The following is a 17,852-nucleotide window of genomic DNA, read 5'->3' on the forward strand; positions in this document are numbered from 1 at the left end:
ATCTGAGAGCCACGAACATCGTCTCGCCGCCGCGGCGAAGAAGGAGGATAGCTAGCTCTGCACTGCCTGGCTGCTGGGCCGTTCGGCATGTCTTGATGTTTTTAGCCTAGGCCTAGTAGTACTCCTGTCTATCTACTAGTACTGGAGACTTTGTCGTACATTTTTTTCAATCTTTCTTATTGCAAATAGAATGAATGGTATGTATGAAATTTATTAAATTCATTTCCTAGCTAGGCCTAGCCTAGGCCGGCCTAGGCTACTAGAGGTAGCCTAGGCATAGGCCTGGCTAGCCCCAGCCCCAACCAGGTCCTTTAAAGTTTATGCCTACATTATTTGTTAGCTAGGACTTGGGCTTAGGCCCTTGCCTTGGCCTAGACATGGCGTGTTGTGGGAACCATAGATTGTTTCACAGAGCTCGACAGTGTTTGGATTTGCGTTGATTACATTCAATGTAGAGGCTAGGCCTACAGTGTAGGCTAAGCAAATAAAATAAGTGCGTAATATATTAATAATGTATATACTTAAACGTATTGTTAACTCTTTTATTCAACATTTCATATGGAATTTATTTATTACAAAATAGTTTACCATGAATGAATTAGATGTTGAATGAGAAGAATGTTGTTGAAAAAAAGTCCACAGTGCTCTGATCTTCATGAACTAGCGCTATATAAATGTCGCATTACATTACAATTAACAATGCAAGTTGCTATAGATACTATAAGTCAAAAATAAACTCAGAATGTCAGCCAATTGGTCTAAAACATTACTACAGGAATTAAAAGTCGAAAGTCGAGACTGTGAAAATTGTAAGAGATGGGTTCGTCGTAGATTATGGAAATTCGTCCATAAAAACCGTGCTGATGTCCTATCTTTTGCATTTTAAATATAGAAATTTAAGGCAGATTGCAAATTTGTTATTCACAAATTTATACAGTAGTTTATGCATGAAATTGAAAAGAATGTTTCTCTACAGATGCAGTGGGATACTGTAACTGTCGGCTAATAATATCATTCATTGTGTCATTTTTGTTTAATTTCTTGTGTGGGGAGGTTGCTGTAGTGTTTTAGGTGGAGTGGTATTTGCTGGTGAGTGAGATTATCATTGAAGCTTTTTCTGCCAAAATTAAATACAGTCAATGGACTATACCATTTGTGGAGAGGGATGTTCAATTATAAATGTTCTGCATACAATACAAGTTATTTCTCACTCTTCGAGGAGAATTTGCTTACTTACTTTATCCAGGTACTTATGACTAGCACCACTGTTGGTTTGTGTAGTATTTGACTTAATTAAAACCACATTGAGAAATTTTATATAAAGTAACTAATTAATACTCTTAAATACTCGTATTAATATGTTCAAACTTATTATAGATTTTAATACAGATAGTACAGTATGACAAGACGTTACATTTTAGTTTAAAAGGTGTTTTTATAAAAAGTTTGATAGTGTAGACAGAGCATAAGAAATGTGTAAAAAGCAATCCTCCTTGAGATGAAACAGGCTCAATATTAAACGAAGCAATTTCAGTAAATTTGTTCAACGGATGTAGTACAGTGTAAAGTGTTAAATAATGGATTTCTTGCCTCTCCTTGAAAGGTAATCCTGACAATTAATTTTGTCTGAAGTTGCTCCCTGTGTGCTTACAATAATTGATAGTAGCATGCTAAATTGTACGATTGTACATACAAGATTTAAAAAAGGATTCTTCACACTTTAAATTTAACTATGTTTCCAATATTGTTAATGCCAATTACACTCAATAGTTCAGAAATCCAGTCAATATTTAGGGCAATTTGAATTCACCCCAGTAACTATTGATTTCTACGTCAATAAATTCATTTATCTATAGTCTTTAGCCATTATTTTATATAAACTGTCTGTCTCCATTAGATCACACTGTTCTATGAATAGCAAACTCATGACCCCCTTGCAGTTAGTGCGAAAAGACATTTTAACTGTGACCGAAATAAAGCAAAACTTTCTTTTCAATTCCACTTAATGGTTGCACTGTAATGATCGTAAATAAAATTTATTATTTCTACACCATGTCAGAAGAAAACCTTTACGCACACACGTTTTTAAAATAACTGCGAATAATAAATAATTAAAAACACTTTGATAAATGCAGCTTAGGCCATAAATCATAATCAACTCTGTGTTTTAAAAATTAATTCATTGCTTTAACTTTATTTAAAGGGATGTTTATAACACTGTTATAGTGGTACAGAACAAGATATATATGGTGGATAATTTTTGCTGTAAACACAAATATAAAATCTGAAGTTGAATTAAAACACCTGAAACATAACATTCCAGTTTAAAATGCTATATTATAGTCATTCTGATTTTTTTTACCACAACACTTACAGTATTTTTCATAATTATTCATTCATGCCTCTTTATTTGTACCATTTGTGTATCAAAAGCATATGAATTTTACTGTGTAATTTGAGCTACTACGCCCCCCCCCCCATTCCCCACTAATAAGAAAGTGCTTATTTTCAACAAATTTCCCTAAAATTATGAACCATTGAAGATTTTCCTATATAGATCGATAATTATTGGTATGTTTGACAATAGATATTTTTTTCCCACACCTGGCTTTAAAAGCTAGTATATATTTTTTAATTAAATTGGATTCTGTATCCTAATATAATTTAAATTAATTACAAATTTAAATTAATATTCATTAATTAAAATAATCTAAATCAATAACAACAAAGCAATAATTGTCACTCAAAAGCCAAACAACTCACTCCATCACTGCCCTTGTCTCTTCTCCATGAATATTAATTAAATAATTTATGGCAGGTCATATAATTTATGATGTGGATACTACATGGTGGACAATGCATCAATTAACCCTCGACTAATTTTTGTTCCTAATATTATATCAACTACAGTAGAAATGTGTACATGTAAAAATAACCTTTAACAATCATCGTCATTAACTTTGCTAAATCAACAGTGGCTTGGATCTGATAATTAACCAGAAGCTACTAAGAAACCAAGTTAATGTGATTATTTAATTGAGTCGTTTGCAATTACCGGTGTTGCATGTGTGAGTTAAAGAGATTCTGATGCTGAATTGAGATAATTTTGTAATGTTCTATGTATGGTCGGTAAGCATGATATTTGACAATTTAACAAAAGCGTAGAAAATTCCATGGTAACGCCTCATTTACAGTATGTAAAGTAAACTTGTAATTTTAGTTCTATTCTACTTTATGTAGAACTTACCATTATTGACTTCAATGAAATAGAACTAATTTTGAATGACACAGTTATATAGTGGAATCATATTTTTTTATACAGTTGCAGGCAAAGCTTTTCTATTTTGTCATCAATAATTTGACCTTTTATCAAAATTAATATACTACTGTATAACTTGAATTTGATGTTTTTAATATTTTTATTTGACCTACAGTAGGATTTTTATTTTGACGTAGTCATTATATAACAAATATCCACTCATATAGCCTACCCACCCACTTGTCTGTCGTCACAAATCAATCAATACAATTTTTCAACTGACCCTACACCATATTAGTAGACTCTATTGCAAATAATTTTTATTATCATCAGATTCAGAATATGATTAGATGATATCTTGTTTTGCAAAGTGAATTCTACAGACTTTACATTTAATTACTTTACAATAGATAAGATGGTCCACAGTATATCATTACATTCCTCTGTATGCTGTACTCTATAGATTGTATCTATGGACAGTTATATTGTTTGAACTAAAAAAAAAACCAAAATAATCATCAATTATAATTACTAAGTACAATTCCTAAGTACAGCAAATCATAAATTTATCTACAGTACATTGCAACTAAAAAATGGTTAAACACAAACTGCTATCTGTAAAATTATCTGGTTTTTCATTGATCCATATTAAAGTGTGTATTTACTGTGTGATGATTAAAATAGATCAGATAACTGAATGTTGCCATTCTTTGGTCTTAACTTCAAATTGCACACCACACTAAAGTAGTTAATGCTTAAATTACTACTTTTAATATTTCATTCATAAGAAACACACTTTTCCATGATGATAGCCAATCACAGTTTTCTTTGTGCGGATGTTTAGTTTTGAAATGGATGAGCACTCAAATTACTTGTCAACATCAACACATAGCATGAGGCACTTATACACCTGACTATGGACGTATTGTATTTCTAGCTAGAGTACATCCAATGATTACGGGTCGATAATCTTGCTGACGACCGACCCTTCATCCTTATGTATATCTGTATCGAGTTTGATGAGAATATGATTCTAAAAAGTTGAACTACACATGTTATTAAATTCTAGCCTCATCAAAATTACATTCATTTGATTGTTCTTCAGTATTGTTGTGGATACATGGAAATACATCTCTTTAATGTGATAATGCTTAAGATTAAGTAATTGATTGTTTAGGATTATAGAATGTAATCTCTGTAATTTTTTACCTATAAATAATAATCTGAACAAGGTTAGCCTTGTACTGTATAGATTACAATAGTAGAACATGATGGAAATAATGGAGGATCATGTAAACATACAGTATAATGACAGATAATTATACTCAATATAATTTATTTTAATACATATTATTATTATATGCAAGGGACTTTAAGGCCTATCATAATATCTGTATGTTTATATTAAATTGTATGCTTTGCATCATTTGAACATCATCATTTTCGCAAAATATACCGGTAAGTGAATAAATTATTTATCCACACAAATAACCATAATATACCAATTACAATACCCTGTATCTACCGTCATTGGTAGTACAACAAGTGCAAACTAGTATATGAGGTGACTAAATTATAATTATGATACAAAAGATGAAACCATTTGATATTTGTCCTTGCATCCTACCTATAGCTACATTAAACAAATTATGATTTAATATAAAAATAATATTGCATAAGATACAATGCATCATATGGTCATCTCAGTATCAGTTGGTTTTGAGCAGTATACAAAGATCAACTATAAAAAAAAAACAATTGCTATATAACTGTACAGTTAGTCCTTATTTCCTACTGCTGACATTTTATATTATAATGTATTGCAGTATACTGTAAGTCTCAACATAGAGGAATTACTTCTCTCCATGATCTGAATTAATACAATGTATGTTAATACTGTGTGATGATAGATATTGAATATCATTATCAATATCACAATATTTTTATAGGATAAATATTTTATGCATGACCACCAACAAAAGTCATCTATTGTTGTTTACATTACAACAATGTTTAATAAATGTAAATTATTATTTACAAAGATCAATCTCCCATCAAAGCTTGTATTTTATATTAATAATTATATTTAAAGCATCACGTTTTCTCACCTGTGTTCACCACTTGTATAGGCCTGTTTCGTTTCTCTCTGAATGTTTGCTATCCATGTTGTGATCAGTCTTCCTTTTGAACTTTGGCTGAGCCTCACTAAGTACAATTTGAGCTGGTGTGTGATCATTTAAGGGCATGTGGCGCAGTGTGTTGGACACTGAATTACCGATCGTGAGGACGTGGTTCGAATCCGACTCTCGCCGCATTGCTTGTATTCTATACGCAAGGCACTTTACTTATAATTACATTTGCCTCTCCCCACCCAGGTGTATTAAATGGGTACCCGGTTTTAGATCAAGACACAACTTTGCGCTGATTACTGTACTAGCTGTATTATGGGAGTATGTTTCCATACATGTTTGGTCAAAAAAAATGACCTGGGTAATAATATGTACAGCGCTTAGAGGTTTCACAACATTAGGTGCTTTATAAATCCAGGATATTATTATTATTTAAATGGAGCTTATGATGACCATAATGTAAATCTTTGCTAAAGCTAAAGACTATTAATAGTATCTAAAAATGTGGATTATAATTTAGTTATCTTACATTCATTGTCACTATACAAACTTTGATCTCTCAACTGTTACCGATAAGTCATTGTTTACTGATTATATAAAAAGGAGACTGGTATCGTATGATAATACTTGGCGTCGTCTTGTTTAATTCAGTTCTTTTACATACATCTGATTATATTAAAAACATGGCAAAATGCAGCCTTTAGTAGTTAAATGTGACATTGTTATTTGACAGTGTTATACAAGGATGCCCAATAGTCTCAAAAGTAATATCGACTGTCTCTCTGTTTCATCATTTCAAGTACTGTTAAGAAAATATATTTGATCTTTTTGTATAATCATGGTACTTTATCACTGAAGATTTGAAAGTCTATTTCAACATCATTTCTTATCACCATCATCATTTAAAAAAATTTCTGTCACAATATACTGTATAATAATTGAGGTAAATCCATATACAGTACCTTTGCTTAGGAGATTATTTGTCACATTTAAATCACAGATACTGTACAGTAGGTACTGATGGTTACAGAAAACTTCATTACCTTGCCGGTAATCTGGACCAGGATTCCAATTCTGAAACACTTTTTATAATTTTAGTAATTTTATTAATTGTGGAATCAGCCCTCGGCAGAGGAATTGTATGTACAGTAATATCTGACTGCTATTGTTTAATTAACAATTGTAAACTGTTAAACATGTTTTCTACTGTCAGAGAGGGAGACTTCATATGATGTGATGTTGGTTTTTGTTGATCAACATAAAATTATTGGTAAGAAGTGGAGGAGTGGAGAAGGAGTAAGACCATTGTGGTTGGTTTCACTATTTCGTACCATCTTAAATGTTTCTTTTACATAATTTAAACATGTTTTAAATCAGTCAGTTCTGTTCTTGAAATAATGTCTTGAGGAATTTTTAATGTACTGTGTGTCTTTCTGAAGTCGAACACCACAACATCAGCACATCTATTCAACATAAAGTTTTACACCTCTTTATTCGAAAAAAAGATTTACTACGACTCCTCCCTCACACTTATTAAGACCGTAAATCTTCTAATAGTAACCCACACTCTAATAATAGTAACCCTCACTCAAATAATAGTAACCCCCTTCTAATAGTAACCCACCTTATAAGTCAATCTATAATATTAACCCACTACTCTATTAGAGTCACCAAACTATTGACAAAATGACATTATGAAGACTGGTCTTTTATGATGCAGCTGTATTAAAAAAATAAGGAGATATTCATGTTGATCTCGGGAGTGGGGGAGGATGGAGTGTTTTTGAGTTTATAAAATAAAGTTAGAGTTCAAACAAATTTGTTTATTCGTACTGTTTTATTATTTTGCTATGAGTTGCTGACCAGAAAAGTTGGGGTGGGTTACTATTTTCAGGTGCCTAATTTAAGATTAATTAGTAACCCACTACTCTAATAGTAACCCCTCTTCTAATAGTAACCCACCCTAAAAACGATCAAAGAATAATAACCCAGTGTTACAATTAGAAGATTTACGGTAGTTTTGTGTTAATCAAAAACAAAATATACAATCACCTATAATCATACTACATGAAAATTATTTTTAGGCAAGTTTTGCAGTAAAGCCCAGACTATCTTCTAATTTAGATATTTTCTAGTTTATAATAATGAACATTGTTTTGTCTTGATTGCAAATGCAAGGCTATTTTAACTCACAAGCAATTAAGTTAATTTTTGTATATTCTACAAACTATCGCTATTTACTAAAATGTTCCTTCAAACGAGCGATACTCTATCAATTTGTTTATAATTAGGCTACGTCTGAATTAACGTTCTTTCATGCTTATTACAATATAGCGTGCATTCCGGTTGCCATGGTAGCCACTTGTAGTCGACTTGGTATGTTGATTACAAGAACTTGGCAATCTGCAAATACCGGTTGTACCAGATGAAGAAATCAGAAGGACTAGTAATCAATCTATGTAACCTGACCAAACAAATTCATGTAATGAACCTTCGCTTTATTATATAATAAAGCCTTCAGTAAATTGTAATTTTAAAGTACAACTTTGCTTCTATTGATATTACATAATGTTTATAAATAACTATAAATTCACTAAGGACTATATAGAAATGAAGACAACTATTTTAAATTTCAAACTACTGTTGAATTACAATTTGTTTTATGAAGTTAATTTACACTTTTTTTTGTTGCTAATTATAGTAATTACAATACATGCATGTTGTCCAATAGTCTTTACACTAATTGACTGCCTCTCTTGTTTCATTGTCTGATTCACCACGTCTATACCACATGTAAAACTGCTGCAACATTTTAAGAATACTATATTTTGCTTTTTTCATACAGCTGTGTAAAGTAAGTTTATAGATTAATGAGAACATGTTAAGAAGTTGATAAAACATTGGAAATGCAGGGATGAGAAAACATTTTTAACCTTTAACCTGATAAAAAAAATAATGCAATTATTAGTAAATTCTAAAAAAAATATTCCATGCTCGAATATAATCCCATCCTCAAATTCATGTTTGCTTTTACTCAGACATGATGCAATATTAAATTCCGTATCTATAGTGCAAATCAACTTAGACTCGGCTAGCTTCAGTATCTATAGTGCAAATCAACTTAGACTCGGCTAGCTTCAGTATCTATAGTGCAAATCAACTTAGACTCGGCTAGCTTCAGTATCTATAGTGCAAATCAACTTAGACTCGGCTAGCTTCAGTATCTATAGTGCAAATCAACTTAGACTCGGCTAGCTTCAGTATCTATAGTGCAAATCAACTTAGACTCGGCTAGCTTCAGTATCTATAGTGCAAATCAACTTAGACTCGGCTAGCTTCAGTATCTATAGTGCAAATCAACTTAGACTCGGCTAGCTTCAGTATCTATAGTGCAAATCAACTTAGACTCGGCTAGCTTCAGTATCTATAGTGCAAATCAACTTAGACTCGGCTAGCTTCAGTATCTATAGTGCAAATCAACTTAGACTCGGCTAGCTTCAGTATCTATAGTGCAAATCAACTTAGACTCGGCTAGCTTCAGTATCTATAGTGCAAATCAACTTAGACTCGGCTAGCTTCAGTATCTATAGTGCAAATCAACTTAGACTCGGCTAGCTTCAGTATCTATAGTGCAAATCAACTTAGACTCGGCTAGCTTCAGTATCTATAGTGCAAATCAACTTAGACTCGGCTAGCTTCAGTATCTATAGTGCAAATCAACTTAGACTCGGCTAGCTTCAGTATCTATAGTGCAAATCAACTTAGACTCGGCTAGCTTCAGTATCTATAGTGCAAATCAACTTAGACTTGGCTAGCTTCAGTATCTATAGTGCAAATCAACTTAGACTCGGCTAGCTTCAAGGTCGATTTCGGAATTCAAGAATTCTTCTATTGTTCTTAAACTTTGTGCTTTTTTCACGACGGCACGAAAAGAAATGATGACGGTAATACGTGGGAGTGGTCCCACGAGAGGGCGTTGTAGCAGACTGTTCCATTTATTAAGGAGGTGTAAAATTCTTATTTTCGTAATTGTTTTCGCACTTCGTGGAAAAGGGCTACTGTCTGGTTTATCCAGGTAAGCGGCACTTACAGACTACCAACACCATTTCTGGTTTGTGTATTTGAGTCAATAGTCCCACCACCCTCTGCTAATGTTCTAAAAATGTCTGACTTAACCAGGCCCGTTGAACTATTACGATGGATCAGTAGGTATACTTCCTTGTGTTAACTCTGCCTACTGGACATTCTTCAGGCTTCATTACTTTTCAATGTAATTATTACTGTACTGTATGTGTAATAACTTTACTTATTTCTAAACATCCTACAGTACAACAATCTAGATTTCCTAATAATATACTGTAAATAATATAACGCTGTCCTCAATTATCCTCCTACTGTACAACTAAATGTTGTTTTGGGGAAAAAATTCACTACAAGTGCAGGGATAATTACAGTATCACTTTAATAGATATTGGCAAGCATACACCACCCCTAAGATCAGTTGCATAATTTTGTTGGATAATTATGTTAAAAAATGCAATTACTAGGTTTAGATAATATAATGTCATCTCCATCTCAGTTTTTTAGATTTACTCATGTAGTAATTGACTATCACATTTCTGTAATGTATAGATTTGTGAAATTTATATGAAATTTGCTGTCCTTCGTAATCACAATATCTACATGTAATTTAAATCCTACTGAGTGGAATGAATGTTCTGTTGTTAGATAATAAAGTTATCCAATTTCTGTTACACTTATTATAGATTTTCTTAATAAATCACTACTGTACTTTTTGAATTTCAATTTAATTTAAACTAGTCTATAATATATTGATTGTACTGTTTTGCAAGATGCTTTATCTTCTGACAGGACATATAGCTGTTGGTTCTTTTCAAGAAGAGTCTATGGAATAGTAGTCTCCCTGTGGGTTCATAGAGGGCAAAATCCAAATTTGAGCAGTTTTCATCTTGAGGACTATTATAATTGCATTATGATCTATTAATTTTAGAAATAAATTTGAATGAAAACAAACAATATGTATAATATGTATATATATATTTAATTGAATAGATATACAAATATTTTAATATTGATGTATAAAGTTATTTTAAGTCTTTTTATTGGTATAGATATATATATATATATAAAAGTTTTACATCCGGGTATGAAGCGTCTCACATACACACAGAGCCAAAATACTATTTTGGACTTGCACAGTGTATGAACTCTAACCTTACGGTTTTCATTAAATAGATCATTCCATGCTATCCATTCTAAATACCTTATTTTTCAAACTTTTGCATTCTTCTTACTCATCTCATTCATTTTTGTCTTGGTGAAAAGGGAGGGTATTTTATATTCCTCCCCTGAGTTTATAGCCTCTCTACCCGAACACGAACACAAGCTTTATAGAATAATTACAACTGTCAAAAGTACGTTTTTAATCAATTTTTATCGTCTTTTATTAGGCATTTTGTTAATTATTATTTAAATTACTTTTTTTAAATGTAAAATAATGAATGCAATGTTTTTATTACAATTACTTTTAACATTGTAAGATATAAACGAGAGGAAAAAATATGTTTACAAAATATAATATTTATAACAGAGTATGATAATAAAAGTGGGACGAACCCACACAAGACAAACAAAAAGAAAACAAACAATTGGAAGTAGGCCTACTTTTCTCTGTTTAAAAGCATTTTCTTATTATTTCTTTAAAATAATTGAATGATATTGATATTTAAATGAGAATTTGCTCTCAAATCCTTACGTGTATAATTGAATAAGACATCTTGACAAAAATGTAAATTTAGTCTGTATTTTGTTTAAAAGCATATGTTTGTCATTTATTAAAATATTTTCTGCATTGTATTCACTGTTTAAAAGGTTCTTTGACATTTGATAAACTCTTATTTTCATAATTAAAAATACGTTTAAAAAAAAGAATCATAAAAAAGCATCTTTATTGGCATTGGAAAATTTATTGCAAAGACAAAATTTACTGTACAATTTAAACGACTGATATCCAGTGTTAATATCGCATAACTAGATATACACAGTGCTTATTATTAATTACTTATGCACATTGGCCAGTAATCACTTAATTATCTGTACAGGCCTTGTTTTATTTTGTGTGATTGATGTTTAGTAACTATACACACGCATGAGGATGGTCACTACGTTTTAATACTACTTTTGCTTGATTCATCCACTTTTTTTCTTCTTCAATTTTTTATGGCGCTATAAAAAATATGACTGTTCACCAGCAGTAATAGTATATAGATGACTTTATTCATTTGACCTTAAGGCTTCTGTAATTTAACTGAAATGTGTATTTTATAATAATGCACTTGTAAACTATACTGTAGGGTTATTAACTGTCTTCATCAGGTTTAATTTATATTTTACTCTGAAACATACTAGCAATATGAATTTATCAGATTTTTTTCATATTTTGTATTTATGAGGATATTATTACAATTTAATGGACTTCAGTATGCTTTCAATTTGATTTAATATACGTCCTCAATAAAAAAAAATTGTGCATAACAACAGATAATATGCAATTCAAAATTACAAATAGTAAACAAAACAACAACAAAAAATGAATAAAAACTAGAAATTTATTAATTAAATGAAATAAAATAAATGTGACCAATTATTTTTGTAAGTTTTAGTATTATATGATTTTGTAATAAACTACTGTGCAACATAACAAAAAATGTTTTAATATTAAAATTGATAAAAATGTATTTACTTACATTCAAAGTTTTAGTGGATACTGTTGTTATGGTAATAACAAAAGGAGTACTGTATGGATTCGTGAACCCTAATACATTGTACTATTACTACAGCACTACTGACTACCAAATCCATCAAAATCACTAATTTGAACTTTTAAAACAAAATAAAAACAATTTTAAGGCAAAGTAGTTTTAATAGCAGAAGAAAAAAAAGACTAAAAATACACTAATTAAAAGTGTTTTCATCATAAAAAGTATCATTTCCAAATCTAAACAACATATTGTTGATGTTTTACATCAGTCAGTCCAATTACTGACAACAACATCTAAATTAATGTGTTGCTGACATTTACAATTCTTTAGTTTACATTTTTACAACATTCAGTTTTCACTGTTTAACAATATCGGTTTTTATTATATTTTCATTGTAAATATTTTATGAATACTTTTACAATTTTATTAGGAAAGTTATTAAAATCTACTGTAGTAATAATAATCTGCAATTTTATTAGTTCACATAAATATATTTATTCTTTGACAGCAAATGCATGTTTATGTTAATTTGAGTATCTTGCTTGTAGAAATTAGTATATACTTTTTGAATTGTTTTTTTTTTCTGGTGGAACTCTAGCCTTAAAGCCCTCTGGGCTTATTTAAATTTCTCCAGCATAAGTACATTCTACTCTTTAAAAAAATGTTATACATATGATATCTTATGAAAATAATATTGAATTGAAAACAAAAATGAAATTCTCCCTTGAGAACATTTTTGGGACATTTTTATCAACTATAAATTTGTTTACAGTAAGTTCTAAACATCTAATTATTTAAAAACAAGCTACAGTTTTTAGATTAGAATGTAATCTCTCCAATTTACCACTACAGTGTAGTGATAAATATAACATCTGCTAGATTAATATCTAACACTGTCATTTAATAAAACAAGAGCAATCATTGGTTTTGTCCCTACAGTAAAACAAAATCAATGGTCTTTACTTCAATAATAATAATAGTTGGTATTCTTATAGCACCTAATACAATGTTTCTAAGCAATTTACATACAAAAATGATCCTTAAAGGCCAGGTGCGGGCAAAAAATTTCTATTGATCATACATTCTAATAATTATCGATCTATAGTTTCCCCTATGTTTCATAATTTTTAGGATTTTATTTGTGTTACACGAGCTTGTTGAAAATAAGCACTTTCTAATCAGTGGGGGGATAGTTCAAATTACACAGTAAAATCTCTATTCTTTTGTACACAAATTTTGTAAATAGAGAGGCATTTCAAAAAGCTATGAAAAATAAACGGTGTGGTAAAAAATGTTATTAGATGAATAAATATAGGTAATATAACTTGAATATTACATTTCTGATATTTTTATTCAACTTCAGATTTTTATTTTCATGCTATAGCAAAAATTATCCACCGTATATCCACCATCTTTTTTCACCATCTAGGGAGTCACCAGACATGTTATTACATTAGGTTAACTACCTAACTACTGAAAAAAGGTCTTCCTGGTTTTTATGGAAGAATTTTGCCAAATTTTGTATTTTACCATATTAAGGGAAATTCATGTTTTTTCGTCTTGATTTCTGTTACAAATATTCGATTTATATACAATTAACCAAATAATATATTTAAAATTCATGCCTGTACCTGAGCTTTAAAATATCCTAAGATAAGCAAAAAAAAGAAGAAAAGCTGCAGAGGAACCATTTACACCGCTCCGTTCTCCAGCACTTTGGAGATCCTATTTGCTGCTTTACGTTTTTCCAATTTTGTATGTAAAATTGTACCTGTTTTTAAATGAGCAATGAAGTTCCGATCAATAAAGACAGTTTGAATTTTAATTATCAACAAACAAAAAAGACAATAGGAGTGTACAAATTAGGAATATTTAATTTTCCTTCCATTTATTTGGTATCCTTGCAATTATCATTAGGATTCGACTGAAAACAATGGCTTGTTAAGTATTGATTGTTTTTATTTCTGGCCTTGATTCATATCACATGCTGGCCATTTTCCCCTCCGATTTCAAAGATTGAATATATTATTTTACACTGTCAGATTTTTGTAAAAGATTGTTGTCCTGCAACCCACCTATAGACTACACCGTCTGTAACTACTCTGCCCCACAGGCCAAAATCATGGCACACTACACTTTGACATTCAAAAGAGAATTGGCAAATAATTATAAATATTAATGAAGATTTTGTATTTGTTTAATGGAAATAATATTTTTATCCGTTCATTCAACTCTTCAATTGTGTACCAGGAAAGGCTTGCATCCAACCTTCATTTGATTACATATGACTGTGTTGGGTTGTTTATTCAGTCATATTAATATTACAAATTCAATGGTCATGCTACACTGTGTTTTATTAGCTGTGTTATCATTTTTAAGGGGGAAAATATTAAATTTCCTAGACTTAAATCAATGCCACAAGCTTCGTAAATATTTCATGATAACTTTCTTTTAAAGTTCGTCCACTATATAAAACTGTAAAAAAAAGAGAACAAACTAAGTGTATTTGTATTTCAGAATAATAGTTAGATTTTTTTTCTCCAAATGATTTAGATTAAGTTTATTAATCAATCATGTAGATGTCTTCTATTGTTCTATTGCTTGGAAAGTTATACCCAGAAAAAGATCTGCCACATGATATTAAACAGGCTTTAATTATTATACTATAGAGGAAAAGATTATGCAATTTTAAATATTTTTACAGTATCATTCATAATTGGGATTTTAGTTTAAAAAACTGATCAATTATTAAGTCAAATTATTTGTTTCTCTCCCTATTTATGTCACAAACATTAAAACAAAGGACAGTATCGAAAATATCATGTATCTTGTAGCTCTTGCAGAGGAATTCAGAAAGACCAAAGCGATCATTAATCACTTACAAACAAAAAACACAATGTGTAAACCTATATGCATGTAACAGATCGTCTTCTAAACCAAGTAATTAACTTGGCATAAACATGATGTGTACTGTGAAAGGAGGAGGGTGAAGTTAAAATATATAGATTAAAAAGTTTGTAGGCCTGTTAAGGTATCCCTTGCTGAAAATAATATGGTTTAAGAAACCAATTGTGTACTAAAAAATGTTTGAGAGAAGTTTAAGAATCAGTGCCAATATTTTACCGTTCACACTTTTTAATGTTTATTTATTCATTTATTCTTTATTTTGTATACATTATTTTGTATTCATTACTACTGTCACCCCTATTGGACACCTTAAGGTGTCCATTTAATTGGAGCTCTATAGTAAACTGTTGCTGTAATAGTATTTGAGCTATTAAGGTTTTGTTCCTCGATTTATCTTTGAATTTCATTTCTTTAAGATGTTTTTGTTAAATAAAAATTGTATAATTAGTATTCTAATGTGTTTAAGGAGATGTACTGCTAATCCATTGTGCTTTGCATGCATATAATATTAAATTCAAGTTTTCTCATTATTTTGATTAATATTTATGGTTTACTAAGTTGTAACCTATACTGAGTGCCTGAAATTTTGAACTAAATAGTCCTGTATATGGTTTATGACAACGAGTAGGGATCATCTCCCGGTGTACAGATCTGATTGGCTCTGCACTGCTGGCTGCCAGGGGTCCGTGGAGAGCCTAATCTGAATTTCCTCAGTTTCCATTCCAGATGAGAACAAATATACTGTACCTTTACCTTTAAAAACCAGTTAATGATATTGAGATGCCATCTGGCACATATGATTGTCTAAAATATCAAATGTATTTTAAATCATCAAAACTTTTATATATAATAAATCTAAATTATAATGGTATGATAATATAAAAGTTAAATATAGTTTTTGATATTATTCATCTGAAGCGGCTTTTCTACACTTCTGCAATTTGATCTGTCATTATAAACTCCTCAATTTCTTCAACATTGTCTATGCCACATTATAGAAGCCACTTATAATTATTAAGCCGTCTTTCTTTGAAAATTTGAAATAAAAATTCTTTTCCAGTCTGACTAATTATTGTCATTACTTCCTCATCATCACATTCACTCATTGTTTTGTGTTATCCACTGTAAAATATTCCCTTTAGAATAAAGTCATAAAGTGACTCCAATTCTTTTAGCCGGTCATAAAGATTATCAAGACTCCTTTTAGTCTTCCGCCCCATAAGTTTGAGAAGTATGTCACCACTGAACAATATTTAACTTTGTATAAATAGCCAATGTTTTTATTGTTGAATGGAGCGATAGTATGTTGATGCAGCATAGCAGATTTTGAGGTAATTTAATGTGAGATTAAATGGTTTTTATTGCCTATAAAAGTCACCAAGGTATGACTATCAGGAGAATGTATGTCATTACTTTATTTACATAGCTATGCATTGATAGGACCAAGCGAAGGATTTACATAATCGCAGTAATCTTGACTTTCTTAAGTCTACCATATTTCAATTTTTTCCCTCTAAATCTTGTATTTATCTGTTTGTGAGTTGAAGTGTACTGTAAATTTTAAGGAAAAAACTGTGGATTTAGGCACTCATCCAGCCATAGACTAGAAATCCAAGTACACCAAGAGAAAATTCCTTAATCTTTTAAAACCAACCAGAAGACATTCTGCTTCTTATTTTTTTCAATAGAGACTTTTTGATTTGCGACGACCTGGGTCATGTCAATTGATTGTTTGCATGCGGAAAAGTTTGGACATACTTTCTCACTTTAGGTCTAGGCGATGACCGATGAAACATCGTGACATGACCTAGCTTGTTTATAGGTCGTCGCAAATCGCAAACTCTCTAATTAGACATCAAGAGAATCCCTACTACAGAAGTACTATTTTTTAAATGGAGGACTGGGTTAATTTTTAAGGGGTCTCGCTTGAAACGTTTTCCGTCATTGAGACATTACGCTTTTCACGATTTGTTTCCATATTTTTCGAGGATATTTAGAGGATAGTTAATTATTTAAAATTGGTATTTGGCTTTTAAAATTGTTTGGACAATACAGTAAATACCTTTAAAGATTAAACTGTAGCTGTCTCAAAAACAAATTTAATGTAATCAGAATAAAGCCATAGGCTAATTTAGCATACAAGATTGTAGACAAGATGTTGTTTGCATACTAAAATAATTCTATTTTTGAACAAATGATATGTGGTTCTTGCAATTACATAATATTAAATGCACCACTCGATTATTATAGGAAAAAACTAATGTTTTCAATTAGATTTTTCCACCGTCTTAGAAAATTGTTTGCCAATACTGTATATCCTTGGGTATAATCCCACTTAAAGTAAGGTCTAATTCCACCCCCTACTTTATTTATTTTTTTATTTCACAAACAGGCATTGTTGTATATATAGTATATATGGAATATTTATTCTGAAATAAAGTGATCAAATCAAATCAAATCATATCCCCGGGTATTTTCCCAGTAGGCCTATTGACTTTTGGTCTGAATGTTGGCTTCTCTCTAGCCAGTTCAGATGAGTTTTCACAAGCAATCATTTTTTTTTTCTGAACCAGGGTTTCCCCAGGTATAGTCCCACCCCTAAAGTCAGTCCAATTTTGTGTTCTAGGAAGCGGATGGAATTATACCAGAGGATATACGGTATATCGAGCCTCGCTGAGATATGTCGATAAATAAATTGTTGTCAATTTATCGAGCCTTGCTGAGACATAGTTCGATAAATAAAACCAGTTATTTACTGATTTTTACTGTCATTTA

At 30.8% G+C, this 17,852-nt stretch overlaps 1 protein-coding gene across 1 annotated transcript in view; it reads left to right on the forward strand.

The window, feature by feature from the left end:
- The window catches only part of LOC144844549 (serine/threonine-protein kinase NIM1-like), a 31,070-nt gene continuing 13,218 nt past the window's right edge, over positions 1-17,852 (forward strand). Inside the window, exon 1 of the mRNA XM_078701504.1 lies at positions 1-197. The gene's annotated coding sequence lies outside the window, so the exon portion shown is untranslated. The remainder of the gene's footprint in view (positions 198-17,852) is intronic.

Source organism: Antedon bifida, chromosome 6, assembly GCF_963402885.1.
Source record: "Antedon bifida chromosome 6, ecAntBifi1.1, whole genome shotgun sequence".
Taxonomy (NCBI): domain Eukaryota; kingdom Metazoa; phylum Echinodermata; class Crinoidea; order Comatulida; family Antedonidae; genus Antedon; species Antedon bifida.